The sequence below is a fragment of the Emys orbicularis genome, chromosome 10, assembly GCF_028017835.1.
Source record: "Emys orbicularis isolate rEmyOrb1 chromosome 10, rEmyOrb1.hap1, whole genome shotgun sequence".
In the NCBI taxonomy this organism is placed as follows: domain Eukaryota; kingdom Metazoa; phylum Chordata; order Testudines; family Emydidae; genus Emys; species Emys orbicularis.
Genome location: NC_088692.1, coordinates 3,330,217 through 3,342,753, shown reverse-complemented (window position 1 = coordinate 3,342,753; position 12,537 = coordinate 3,330,217). Strand labels below are relative to the sequence as shown.

Below are 12,537 nucleotides of genomic sequence, written 5' to 3'. Positions count from 1 at the left end.
CTCAGAATTGAGAAGCATATGGGGATCCCCCACTGCAAGACACCAGCCTCATTCACTGTATGGAGAGGCCAAACAGTGACCACTAATTGCAAAATCCTTCTGGAAAACTCACCAGTATGCTAAATACTAAAGTTCTGGCAGATTATGCCCTGCTAGGAGAATGGCAGCAATCCTTTGAGCTTTGCTGTCTTTGATAAACTTAAAAAAAACCCACCTCCATTCTTTACAATCCACCAGTAGGAATAGAACTATTTAAAAATCAGATATTTAAGAGTAAAAAAATGTCAGCATCACTGCAGTGTGCTTTCCTGCCTTCCTCCCCAACTAAATCCCTCTGGTGTGAAGCAAACACAGATTGTTTTAATAGCAGAAATTAACAACCAGTATCAAATTTTTTCTGGTTAAAAGCCTAGACTAAAAATAAGACTATCCCACTGCCCCTGATTCAAGCCCTCTTTCTGCTGCTTGACTTCTGCAGTCTATTTATCAAAACTAATCTAGACTCCACTGCAGCACCTCCTGGGATTTGTATAAGTTCTTGGCATCTATTTTTACATGGGATTTTACTGCCACCAAGTGAGGAAGAATTATTCAGTACAATCATAAACAAGCCTAAGAACCCTGTGTTGTGTGCACTAACAACTTGCTGTCACTTGTTTTAGAGTTTTTATGTTCTATTCCTCTTAATAAATTTTTTTTTAATGAGCCTCAGTCTTTACAATTGTTTTCAACATTGAGATCACCCAGCTGAGTAGAAACAAAAATAAAACCCAACACCCTCAGCTGTTTAGTTACTACAACCACACAAAAAAACCCACCTTCCATTGCTGTAGGAAGCATCTCTATTTCTGATCTCTCCCATCAGAGCACTTAAATTGACTTCACTGCTAGATTGAATTGCACCAGGGAAGAAAGATCACACCCCTACCCAGGCAGGAACAGCTTTGCCAAGTAAACTGCATTTCAGATCTCCCCAACTACTCTAGACAGAGTCCAATGTTCACTCCTGTATTTTTCTGCTCAGAACATCTACATTGTCTACTGCTGTAGGCTAGGCCACTAAAACTTCGGCTTTATGGTAAGTATCTAAAAAAATTTGGAGTTTTCTGCACAATTCCAAGGCAAGTTAAATCTAAGGTTTAACCCTTCCACTCTTCTCTTTGGACATGCACCTCAAGTTATTAACTGTAGTGAATTTACTATTAAATCCTGCTAGTAACAGACTGATGGACAATTCAGCTTAACCCCAGTGATGTGAATACAGACTATTCTGTAACAATCTGCTTTCTCTCCCTCTAGAACCTACATTTTCATAGCCTTCCTTGGAAGGTATGACAAGCATTGCACCTTACACCACTACTCCCAAACTGCTAGCAGAGCTATTATATTGGATGTCCTGACCCATCCCATAGCTACCATGTTCAGGATACCATCAAATACACACTGACTTAGCATTAGATACTCTGTCAAATGCAGAATGAAAATTTGAGTGCCATACTCAGTATTAACAAGGAGTCCGGTGGCACCTTAAAGACTAAGATTTGGGCATAAGCTTTCGTGGGTAAAAACCTCACTTCTTCGGTTGTATCCGAAGTGAGGTTTTTACCCATGAAAGCTTATGCCCAAATATATCTGTTAGTCTTTAAGGTGCCACCAGACTCGTTTTTGTAGATACAGACTAACACGGCTACCCCCGATACTCAGTATTGAAAATTAAGTGAATATAGCTCAGAGGCCATTCTTAGATTCTCCTTGACTCACAAGACAGGTGGTTTGGTATTGCCACAAATTTGCCATTATCCAGTATAATCTCCCTGCTCTTACTGAACGGTTTTCAGTTTTCGCCAGCTGTCTCTTTGCAGCCTAGTTTTTTCCAAATATCAAGACTGCTTTCTGTTCATTACTGAAGACCAGAGTAGTGAACCAAAGAATTCCTCGTTGCATCAACTATGGTAGAATTAGATTAAACATCTAGCTTTTGTTAATAGGGGGTTTCTTGTTTGGACTATATCTACCAAAGCTCAAGGCCATCTTTGAAAACAGAAGAATTGCTAACTTGAGCTGTTACTTCAGGGGAACAGTGTACTGAGATTCAGGACAGCTTGATTCTTACTCTACCAGTGCCTAGATGTGTGCTCTAGGTACTTCACTTGTGTGTTCTAGTTTTCCAATAAGACTAAATGGGGATAAGTCTTCCCGCACCTCACAAGAATAAGGCGGAGGGTTAGGGTTGTTGAACCTTGGGCCAAAGCTACATGCTATAGAGCAGCATAGAATTGAGAGTCTTTTCCAGATAGAATGATTATTCTATCTTCCACACCACAATGTTTTTAACAGCATATTCTTCTCCTGCTCTTGTAACCCCCCCCCCCCCATCTCTTTTCCAATAAGCAATACAACTACCAGTGGCAGTCATATCACAAAGGCAAAACTTGAAGTTCCTGTATTATGTTCTATTTTTTATTTTAAAGATAAATTAAAAGAAATGCCCCCTGCCCTTGAAACAGTCCTGAGTTTTATGGCAGTTTAGACTAGCACTCCAGAAAGTTCCATCTGCACAAGCCTTCACCCAGGAGAGAACACTTCTTTGACATGTTATGTGAATCAATAGGCAAGTCTCATACGTTAAAAGAACAGCAAATTGTTTCACGTGGTTTAATAACTTACATTTCACTCATACAATATACCTTTCATGTTTCATTCAAAATGCATAACAGGTCACATGTGCTTTAAAGTAAATCCAAATTAAAGCCTCTGCATTTGAATTAATGAGCTTTACAGTTGTTTTGATGCCAACAATGGAAGTGAGCTCTTCTGGTCCATTTCATTCCTACAAAGACAGACAGCAGCATTAAACTCCAACCAGTAAATACAAACAAAGTATTAGACAGGTAGCAAACTGACTCCCCCCCCCCCCCCCCCCCAATTACAAGCTTCTCTATTCCAGTCCTTGTCAGAGACTTTTCACCCTTACCTAAGCAAGATTTAAAACTACTCTGAGCCTCAGCCAAAAAAGCATAATCAAATACTGCAGGTACAGTTTTCAGACGAGGTGTCAGAAATAAAGTAGCTCATCACTGGCTCAAGTTTAGGGTTTGCTGGCCCTATTGAAACATGCAGAGTTCATTTTGGCCTCATTTTAACAAGAATCACTGGTGTAGACTCACCTCAACTTGTGAGCATCGAGTAACCTAAAAAAAACAACAACAACACAACACCACTTAATACATCTTAAAGAAGTAATGATAGTTACAAGTACAACGTGCAGCCTCAGGCATGAAGCGTAATCAAGTACTGCTTGGGCAATACTCATACGAGGTGTCAGAAATTGAAAGCTCATCACAGGCTACCCTCGGCAGGACACGTCCTGCAATGGTTAATGCGGCAACCTCCACAACAGCAGCTTGTCCGACCTCTAACTTGGGCAAGCGTTCCTCAGTAACAGACCCCAAGGTTAAGTTTACAGTAGAAAAAAAAACAGGTGCATTAAAACCATGATGGCTAACAAGTTTGAAACAGAACGCAGGACAGCCTTGACACATTACCTGGCCCTGCAGTTTAGGACTTGGCATGGGGGGGGGGGTGATGTGAGTCCCAGTTTACACAGATACACTTGCACTAACATTCATTGACAGTGCACTAAGCTGCATCTACATGAGCAGAGGATTCAACCACGGCCCTCAGCACCAAGTGTAGCCCTACCCCGCTGGCACGTGAGAAACACCACCCTGCCTTGCTCACACCAGGAATCAGCCTCACTCCCAAGGCAGGAGACGTTGAACACGTGCCAGCCGGGGGAGGGGGGTCTGGACTGTGTGGCCACGCCCAGCTAACACGGGTTACAGCCGCGACCGGCCCATCCACACTAGAGCTGGTGAGCGTGTTAGCGGCGCCGTGTCCAACCCCTCCCCCACAGGGAGCCCCCCGCCCGGCCCGCAGCGCGGGGGGGCTTGGCCGCGCGCAGCCCCACACCGGGGCCGGGCCCGGACTCCTGGGTTCCGGCCCCTCTCACCAGGGAGCGTCCCTCGGGCCCGAGGCGGGGCAGGGGCGGGGCCGGTGCCCCACCCCGGGCCCGAGGCGGGGCAGGGGCGGGGCCGGTGCCCCACCCCTCTCTCCCGGCGGCAGACTGGGCCCTCGCGCGCCAACGAACCGACCTCACCTAAGCTACCTCCGCGCGGAGAGACTGTGCCCGCCCCCTACCGCGACTTTTATAGCCGCCGCCGCCGGGCCGCCATTGGGCAGGCTCCCTCCTCACGCACAGCCAGTCACAAATCCTCTTTTCGCTAAAGCCCCGCCTCCTCCGGCTCTAATTGGTAGCTGCTCCCCCCACGCACCAGTCCTACGAGAGACTCGTCTTTAGCCGCGCGATTGGCCAGTAGGTGTGAAGAACGGGCACGAGTGGCCAATAGTGACATAGATTGTAGCATAGAATGAGCGGATGAGCACCAATCAGGGAAAGGCGGCCTAGGGCTGCTGGGATTTGTAGTCCATGCGACACGGGGTTCTCTGTACAGCCGAATGGCAGGGGGCGGGGGGCTGGCGATGAGGGACTACAACTCCCAAGGAGCCCTGGGACCTGCGCTTCCGGCCTGGCTAGACAGGCCCAGCAAGCGCCGGGGCAGCAGCTGGAGAAGGTAGAGGGGCAGGAGATCGGTATGGGCCGGTATTGGCCAGCCGCGGTCCGGCCGCCGCCGCCGCCAGGTGAGTGCGGGGCCGGGGATCTGACGGGCCGGGGCGTGCGGGGACGGGTGCGGGTCCCGGCCCTGTGGCTGGGGCGCCCTTGGGTGAGGGCCGGGGGATGGGGGGGCAGTGGGGGGCTGGATCACGAGGGGGAGGGGCATGAGGGAGGCATCTAGGGGTAAAGGATCTGTGTCGGGGGGGCTGTGTGTCTGGGGGGGGCTCTGTGGGGAGACCCGGGGAGGGGGTGTGGGGCAGGCTGCAGGTGAGGAGAATGGGGATGGGAGCTGTCAGGGGTGGGGGGAGACTGTGGGGAGGGGGCTATGTGTGTCGGGGGGGGGGCTCTGTGGGGAGACCCGGGGAGGGGCTGTGGGGCAGGCTGCAGGTGAGGAGAATGGGGATGGGAGCTGTCGGGCGAGGGGGGAGACTGTGGGGAGGGGGCTATGTGTGTCTGGGGGGGGCTCTGTGGGGAGACCCGGGGAGGGGGTGTGGGGCAGGCTGCAGGTGAGGAGAATGGGGATGGGAGCTGTCAGGGGTGGGGGGAGACTGTGGGGAGGGGGCTATGTGTGTCGGGGGGGGGGCTCTGTGGGGAGACCCGGGGAGGGGCTGTGGGGCAGGCTGCAGGTGAGGAGAATGGGGATGGGAGCTGTCAGGGGTGGGGGGAGACTGTGGGGAGGGGGCTATGTGTGTCGGGGGTGGCTCTGTGGGGAGACCCGGGGAGGGGCTGTGGGGCAGGCTGCAGGTGAGGAGAATGGGGATGGGAGCTGTCAGGGGTGGGGGGAGACTGTGGGGAGGGGGCTATGTGTGTCGGGGGGGGCTCTGTGGGGAGACCCAGGGAGGGGCTGTGGGGCAGGCTGCAGGTGAGGAGAATGGGGATGGGAGCTGTCGGGCGAGGGGGGAGACTGTGGGGAGGGGGCTATGTGTGTCTGGGGGGGGCTCTGTGGGGAGACCCGGGGAGGGGGTGTGGGGCAGGCTGCAGGTGAGGAGAATGGGGATGGGAGCTGTCAGGGGTGGGGGGAGACTGTGGGGAGGGGGCTATGTGTGTCGGGGGGGGGGCTCTGTGGGGAGACCCGGGGAGGGGCTGTGGGGCAGGCTGCAGGTGAGGAGAATGGGGATGGGAGCTGTCAGGGGTGGGGGGAGACTGTGGGGAGGGGGCTATGTGTGTCGGGGGTGGCTCTGTGGGGAGACCCGGGGAGGGGCTGTGGGGCAGGCTGCAGGTGAGGAGAATGGGGATGGAAGCTGTCGGGGGAGGGGGGAGACTGTGGGGAGGGGGCTATGTGTGATGGGGGGGCTGTGGGGCAGACTGCAGGTGAGGAGAATGGGGATGGGAGCTGTTGGGGGAGGGGGGAAACTGTGGGGAGGGGGTTATGTGTGTTGGGGGGGCTGTGGGGCATGCTGCAGGTGAGGAGAATGGGGATGGGAGCTGTCGGGGGAGGGGGGAAACTGTGGGAAGGGGGCTATGTGTGTTGGGGGGCTGTGGGGCAGACTGCAGGTGAGGAGAATGGGGATGGGAGCTGTCGGGCGAGGGGGGAAACTGGGGGGAGGGGACTATGTGTGTCGGGGAGGGGCTCTGTGGGGAGACCCGGGGAGGGGCTGTGGGTCAGGCTGCAGGTGAGGAGAATGGGGATGGGAGCTGTCGGGGGTCGGGGGAGGCTGTGGCTGGTTGTGTGACAGGGGCACTGGTGTGATCTGTTCCCAGCGCTGCAACGGGGGCGCAGTTTGATCTCCCCTGCACGGGGGCGGCCGGGCTTGCTGCTCGGTGCAGGGTCTGCTGCGGGAGCTCATGGAAGAAGCTCAGCACCTCAAGGGTTAAGAGGCTGTTGGCCTCTATGCACGGGGGTTACACTGTGAGGTCAATGTGGGTTTCTGCACTCCTATTAGTTAGCCTTGCCTGGGAATGACAAGCGTGACACATTATTGCAACAGCTGTTCTATGCTGCACCTGTGTTTAGTTAACTGGTTGACAGCTGTGTGGAGGTGCTGAGAGCTGCAGTTGGCCATTAGATAAAGCTATGCAAATGGCTCTCTGCGATGGCTCTCTTGATTGTTGTTTCCTTGTTTTTTATTAAAAGTTAAATAATTTGTTAAATCCCAATGGGGGGTGGTGACTGTCCAGCGCACAATAGAGCCAGGTCTCCTTATGGGACATAGGCCTCAGTAAGTCTTGGCTGCCTCTCGCTCTCCGTATCTCTTATCTCAATACCTTCTCTTTGCTAGGTGCTATTTTATGTACTTCTTTATCATACAGTGCATTTCAAATCTATATTGGCTAGTTGTGTTGCATGTCCTACCCGGGGCATATGCTGCTGATTGTCCTCTATTTCTCTTGATCATCTTAATAACCACATTTCCTCCAGGTTTGTGCCCTTAGCTTTCCCATTACTTGCCTCTCAGTGTGCATTTAGTAGTAAGATTCTGCAATTGCCTCAAGGATATTTTGGTTACAGAGTGTCCTCTTTGGGGCAGAGTAGAAAATTGCTCTTTGAATCTTTCATCTCAGATTGGCTCTTCAGTTCAGCTTGATTTTCATGCCAACCTCTAGCTGCCGCCCATGTGACCAGGGCCACTTTTTCCTACTTGATCAGATTTCAGCCCACTGATCTTTTTTGTTCTGTGGAGCTGTGAAGCATGGGCTCTCTTTCAATTCAGCTTGCCTTCATGCTGGGATCCCATTGTAAGCCACTAATCAGGAACCTGTCTGCTGTATGCTGATAGACATGAAAGGAAAGATCAGTGTAGACAACAGCTTTTGATGCACATTTAACAAATAAGGAGCAGGTTACTGTGTTCTCCCTGTGGAGATTAACTACGCTGCAAAGAACTCCTGTGTGGCATTAATGTATTTTCTGAACTTTGAACATGGTACCAAATCATTCCTTTCTGCTCTGGTAATTTCAGTTTTTCTCCTTAAAGTCCCTGTGCAGTTTCAATTCACCTCTGTCTTAACCTGATTAGCATTGGTGGTAAGTACCTGTCATGTTTCAGCATAGAATGGCTGCTGGGTGAGCAATCTCTGTGTAGCGCTGGAGTATCGTTTGGTTACATTTGCGACGCGCTCCGGGATGGAAGGGCTGTATAAGTGGGTGAGGGCCAGACTGTGCCCTGGTTACCCTCGCCGTGCAGAATGGGGGCAAGCAGGTCAGCCATCTCCGGGGCAGCATCCCTACCTGCTTCTCTGGACGAGCCTCTGTCAGAGGGAAGTGGGCAGGGGGACTGTGCATTGCCCTTCTTCCCCTCCCCACTGGCTCTGGAGAGTTTCCCACTGACACTAGCTGAGGACTGAGTTGTGTTGCCAGGTAATGGTGAGGGGGCACACAAGACCTCCATGCCCATAGACCAGTGTCCCTGCAGGGTCCTTGCTTCATTCTGCAATTTCTCCCCAGCAGAAGAGTGCAGAGAGATTCTCTTGGAGTTTCCTGGCCCCCTATGGGTATTACTGCCCGGAAGCACAGCCATGCCAAAATCTCTCTCACGCATCAGGTGAGATGAAGGAACGGAAATATGTGTTAACTACTTGCCTCTCTGTGCATGCATGCCCAAGTAGGCTAGGAATTGATTTCTATCCATATGTATGACAATGAATATTTATATACATTTACATACATAACTGCATAGGGTTGTTCAGTTGGTATGGGGATTTTAAATAATTCTTGTGTACAGATATCTACCTGCCATGGGGAGTGGGGGGTTTAACAGGGCAATTTTCTGAATAAGGATAAAAAATGCATATAAAAATAAAACCTATCCATGGCCTGATTGATGTCCATTGAAGTCAATGGAGACCCTCCTGTTTACTACAATGGGCATTGGTTCAGACACTGGATGTGCCTGCAGTAGGCATGCCGAAGTGTGTATGGGGTAACAGGAGTGACTATCTGGTAAATCGTTTGTAAAACCTGTAAATCTGCAATAGGCCGCACTCCTCACAGAGGAAAACCATTCTGGACCTAGCAGCTATTGCAATGTCTGAAATAGAGTGAGCCACTGGCCCCCATCAAAGGGTTGATGTTGACTTCAGCTGGTGCTGCGGGATCTTGACACCTCTGAAAACGTTGCCACTTGGTTAGTTGCCGTAATGTCGATTTCGGGCCTAACTTTCCACACCCAAGTTTGAAGATTTTGATCCCACGCTCTCTGGGAAAAGCTGAATGTAGCTAATCAAACATTTGTGACGTATGGCTGGAAGGGTTACCCAGGAATATAGACGGCTGGGTTGTGGATGCTTTGTTGACATGCTCCTGATGCTGCTCATAGCAGAGAGCGCTGAGAAATGATGCTGGTTTCCGGCAGGGCCTTATGGGATTCTGCAGGGAATCGAGGAAGTGTGGGTTGCAAGACATTGCTTCCTGCACCAGGTCTACCTGATCTAATTTCTGCACTGGTCAGCACTTGTCACTTACAAGTTTCAGTTTAAATCCTATGCCCAGAAACCTCTTTTGCGTACGTGTTGCTCGCCCATTCGTCCAGCCTTGGCACTCTCCCCGTCCGAGGCAGATGAACGGCTCAGGAATGTAGGGGCAGCGGAACCTAGCCAAAGCATGAAGGGCTCACTGATGTAGGTGTCAGCAACTGGGACAAGCTTGAACGTTTAAAAATAAATTCAGCTCCAAGTTCCTCCATTGTCAAAATAATTGCTGTTTAAAATCCACCCTTAGCAAATCGCAACAGCGGGTTCCTTCATCCACTGGCAGGAGCTGGGAGTTTTGTCCCCATTAGTTAGCGTTCGTGCAGCTCTTGGAACATGCCAAGGTTGCTATTCTGCGAGTCTGCCAGGACTAGCAGAAGCCTGGATACACTTTCTTTAAATAGGAGATTGCAGCCGCATACAGTAACTTGCTAAAGAATCTCTTTCTGTTACAGGTTCCTCCCTGGGCCTTCATCTGCCCAGTTTGTCCCCAGCAGGAATTCAGTGGGGTTTTGGAGCAGACTGTGGCTCTCCGTGACAGTCAGGGGGTGGGGGGGGGCGGGGGGAGGAGGAACATCTCACACCTTTGGAGTTCTGAGGAAGGGAGGCAAAGGGTTCCTTGCAGCCAAGGCTCACTGGGCCCAGCGTAAAGGGCTCCACATTGCCGGAGTCTGAGTCCAGACACTCTTAGTCCCCGCCCCAGAAAAGGAGTTTGCTCCATTGTAGCCTAGCCCTGTTCTGCTCAGTAACAATCCCTAACCTGAAGGCAAAGATCTGGGCAGAGCGGGATTAACCCTTTCCTTACCAATCCATCCCATTACATGTGTTTAACCTATCTGTAGCTATACCATTGCTCATCATTGGAGAAGCACTGAGCTGAGTGCATGGTGCAGTCAGCTCTTTGGAACACATTCAGCAGTTACCACTTAAAGAAATCCGCAGTTATCATTATTCATGGTATTACCGGAGTGGCTAGAGGCCCCAACTGAAAATGGGGCTCCATTGTGCTAGGTGCTGCACATGTACATAGTAAGAACCGGGCCCTGCTCCAGAGATTTTAGAACCTAAATGAACAAGTTGGGAGAAAGGGCTTGGTATTTGACAGTGAGGAACTGAGCCCAGAGAGATGAAGTGACTTGCCCAAGGACACATGGGAAATCGGTGGCAGAGGAAATAGATCACAGCTCTCCAATCCCAGTGCCTTCACTCCCATGCGGTGGGGATGGAGCTTACTCCAGTATTTCCCAGAATCAGACTGAGGAACGCCACAGTAAACTCAAATATGACAATCTGGAAAGGGCTGGATTTGCTTTTTGGAGTGCTCTGCACTGTGGCTGATCTTGCTCAGCTGCAAATAAAATGCCCCAGCAAGGTGTGGCTAGGAAAAGGTGAAGATCAGTTTCTCTCTGGTGAAATATTCCTAAGTGGTGTTGGGCAACCCAGGCCAAACCGGTGCACAAAGGGGTAGGTGTAAGCGTTCAGTGAGTGAAAATAGCTCCAGAAAGGAAGCGTAAGAGATGTGGTGGTGTTAGGTAACAGTAGTACCTGTATTAACTCCTCCACAGCCACGCTGGACAGCCATCAACGCTGCGTTCGTACTGCAGGAGTGAGAAACCCAGAGGCAAGAGGTCTGGGAGGTTGTTCAGTTTGTTCTTGCTTGCGCAACTCCCCGTGGCTAGGCCGCGCGCTGCAGGAAGCTGTGTCATGTGACGAGCTGGAGGGGAATTACAGCAGAAGGGATTGTTTACTTGGGACTGATTCTGAGTGGTGCTGAGCGGCCGGCAACTTCCAGTTGACTTTGGGGTGTGCTGTGGGTGCCCAGCACCGTCAGGATCAAGCCCTTTTTTATTATGTATGATCTTAACAGCCCCTTCTGGCTTTCAAATCTATACATCTTCCACTAGGATAATGTTAGTCTTTCAGACTGCTTATGGCCCCGGTCAAACACACACATCTCCTCCATCCGTGTCATCCGAAGGACGCAGGGGAGAAGATCCTTCCCAATCTTACTTCTGCACCCTTCGATTACGAAAACAAGCAGCATTTAAAAACCCGGTTTGCCCTTCGCCCTTTTACGCTGCTTCCCACACGCTCGGACGTCACTTTGTTCTCTTTGGGCAAGGAATCTGGGCCTGCTCGGTTTCCCGAACAGGCACAGTCCCGTCACTGCGGCGTTGGGGGTCTCAGTGGGGTATAAGTGCATCCGAAGGTTTGAGTGAGGAATTTTCAAACGCCCCCCCTCCCCCCCCCCCCCCCGGCCTAACTCGGCTCCCACTGAAGTCAAGGGTAAAATTCCCGTTGCTTTAAATGGGAGCTGTGTTAGGCCAGTGCAGGGCACATCTGAAAATCCCACCACCAATTTAAAACACAAAGCCAAAAACTGCGTGTTCGTCCAAATGTCACCGACAGAGTTTTGGTTCATTTTGGATGTTGCAAACTGACCTCTTCCCCTTAACCTCCGGTGGGCTACAGCTGAGTCAACAGTGACTCTTAGGAGCTAGGATAAAACATAACTAGGGGGTTGATTTGAAAGCGATGGAGAAAGGGCCGCGTGTGTTTCCCCTTGGAGATCACTGGCTGCAGCCGGGGCAAACCTAAAATCCTACAACCTGATGCTTATCTCATTGGAGCAGTTTCACAGACCTGTAACTCCAGTGAGCCTTCTCCTGAGCTCTAGCTCGTGGGACAGGCTCTCCGCTCAGTAACAGGGCTCTTTGTGATCACAATTCCAGTCACCCCAGCGTTCCCTGGGGCAGGGCTGCAAACCGTGAGCTGCTGTTTATTAAACTGCTAAACGCTCTGAGGAGTTTGAGGATTTCTGCCCTTCTTTGGCCCAGTTCTAAAATCCCTCTGGAGCGAGCACTGTATGTACTAACCTCTCCTGGGAGGTTTGTCAGGCCAGAGTAAATCCGTGTGTGGGGAGGGTTTTCCTTGCTAGTCTAAATCTCTTTGGACTCAGAGAACAACCCGGACAAAGCCGAAATGGAGAGTTGGGATTGGCTGAGCTGTGGGATTTTCCAGCTGAATTTACATATCACCCACTTCTCTGCATGCCTTTCTGTTTACATCACTTAAGAGCCAGCGATACACACAGACAGGCACACAGATAGTGGAAGAGACATTTTGAAAGAGTAAAAGTCTGCCTGGAGCTGGAGCACTTTGTCCTGGGAGCTACTTGGCCAGCTTTGCTTCTTGCTTCCAGCTTGACTAGCCCGAGTGAATTTCGTGCAAGGTAAAGCCCTGTGTAAGGAGTGTCCTGTGCATGTCGGCAGAGTTTCTGTTTGAAGCACAGTCGGAAGGTGGCTGTTGTTTTTTAGTAATCAGTGACAAGTGAGGGAAGCGTTCTGCGTCTTCATAACTGTATGCAAAGCTGAGTAAGGAAGCTGAATGGAGCTAAAATTCAAGGCCCGTTTGGAAGTGGCTGTTACCCTTCGCCTGCACCTAATTGCAATACC

General features: G+C 50.9%; 1 protein-coding gene, 1 long non-coding RNA gene and 2 other non-coding genes across 4 annotated transcripts in view; 1 reads left to right on the top strand and 3 right to left on the bottom strand.

The window, feature by feature from the left end:
* Positions 1–2,641: 2,641 nt before the first annotated feature.
* LOC135885179 (uncharacterized) lies at positions 2,642–4,184 on the bottom strand. The gene is made up of 3 exons (XR_010561728.1): positions 4,160–4,184; positions 3,168–3,191; positions 2,642–2,830 (listed from the first exon to the last, which is right to left on the bottom strand). It is a non-coding gene; the product is annotated as an uncharacterized LOC135885179 (long non-coding RNA).
* On the bottom strand, positions 2,999–3,083 carry LOC135885222 (small nucleolar RNA SNORD60). Its single transcript, XR_010561737.1, has one exon. It is a non-coding gene; the product is annotated as a small nucleolar RNA SNORD60 (small nucleolar RNA).
* LOC135885223 (small nucleolar RNA SNORD60) lies at positions 3,266–3,348 on the bottom strand. Its single transcript, XR_010561738.1, has one exon. It is a non-coding gene; the product is annotated as a small nucleolar RNA SNORD60 (small nucleolar RNA).
* A 417-nt stretch (positions 4,185–4,601) lies between the features above and the next one.
* The window catches only part of TRAF7 (TNF receptor associated factor 7), a 46,949-nt gene continuing 39,013 nt past the window's right edge, over positions 4,602–12,537 (top strand). The window contains exon 1 of the mRNA XM_065411869.1: positions 4,602–4,701. The gene's annotated coding sequence lies outside the window, so the exon portion shown is untranslated. The remainder of the gene's footprint in view (positions 4,702–12,537) is intronic.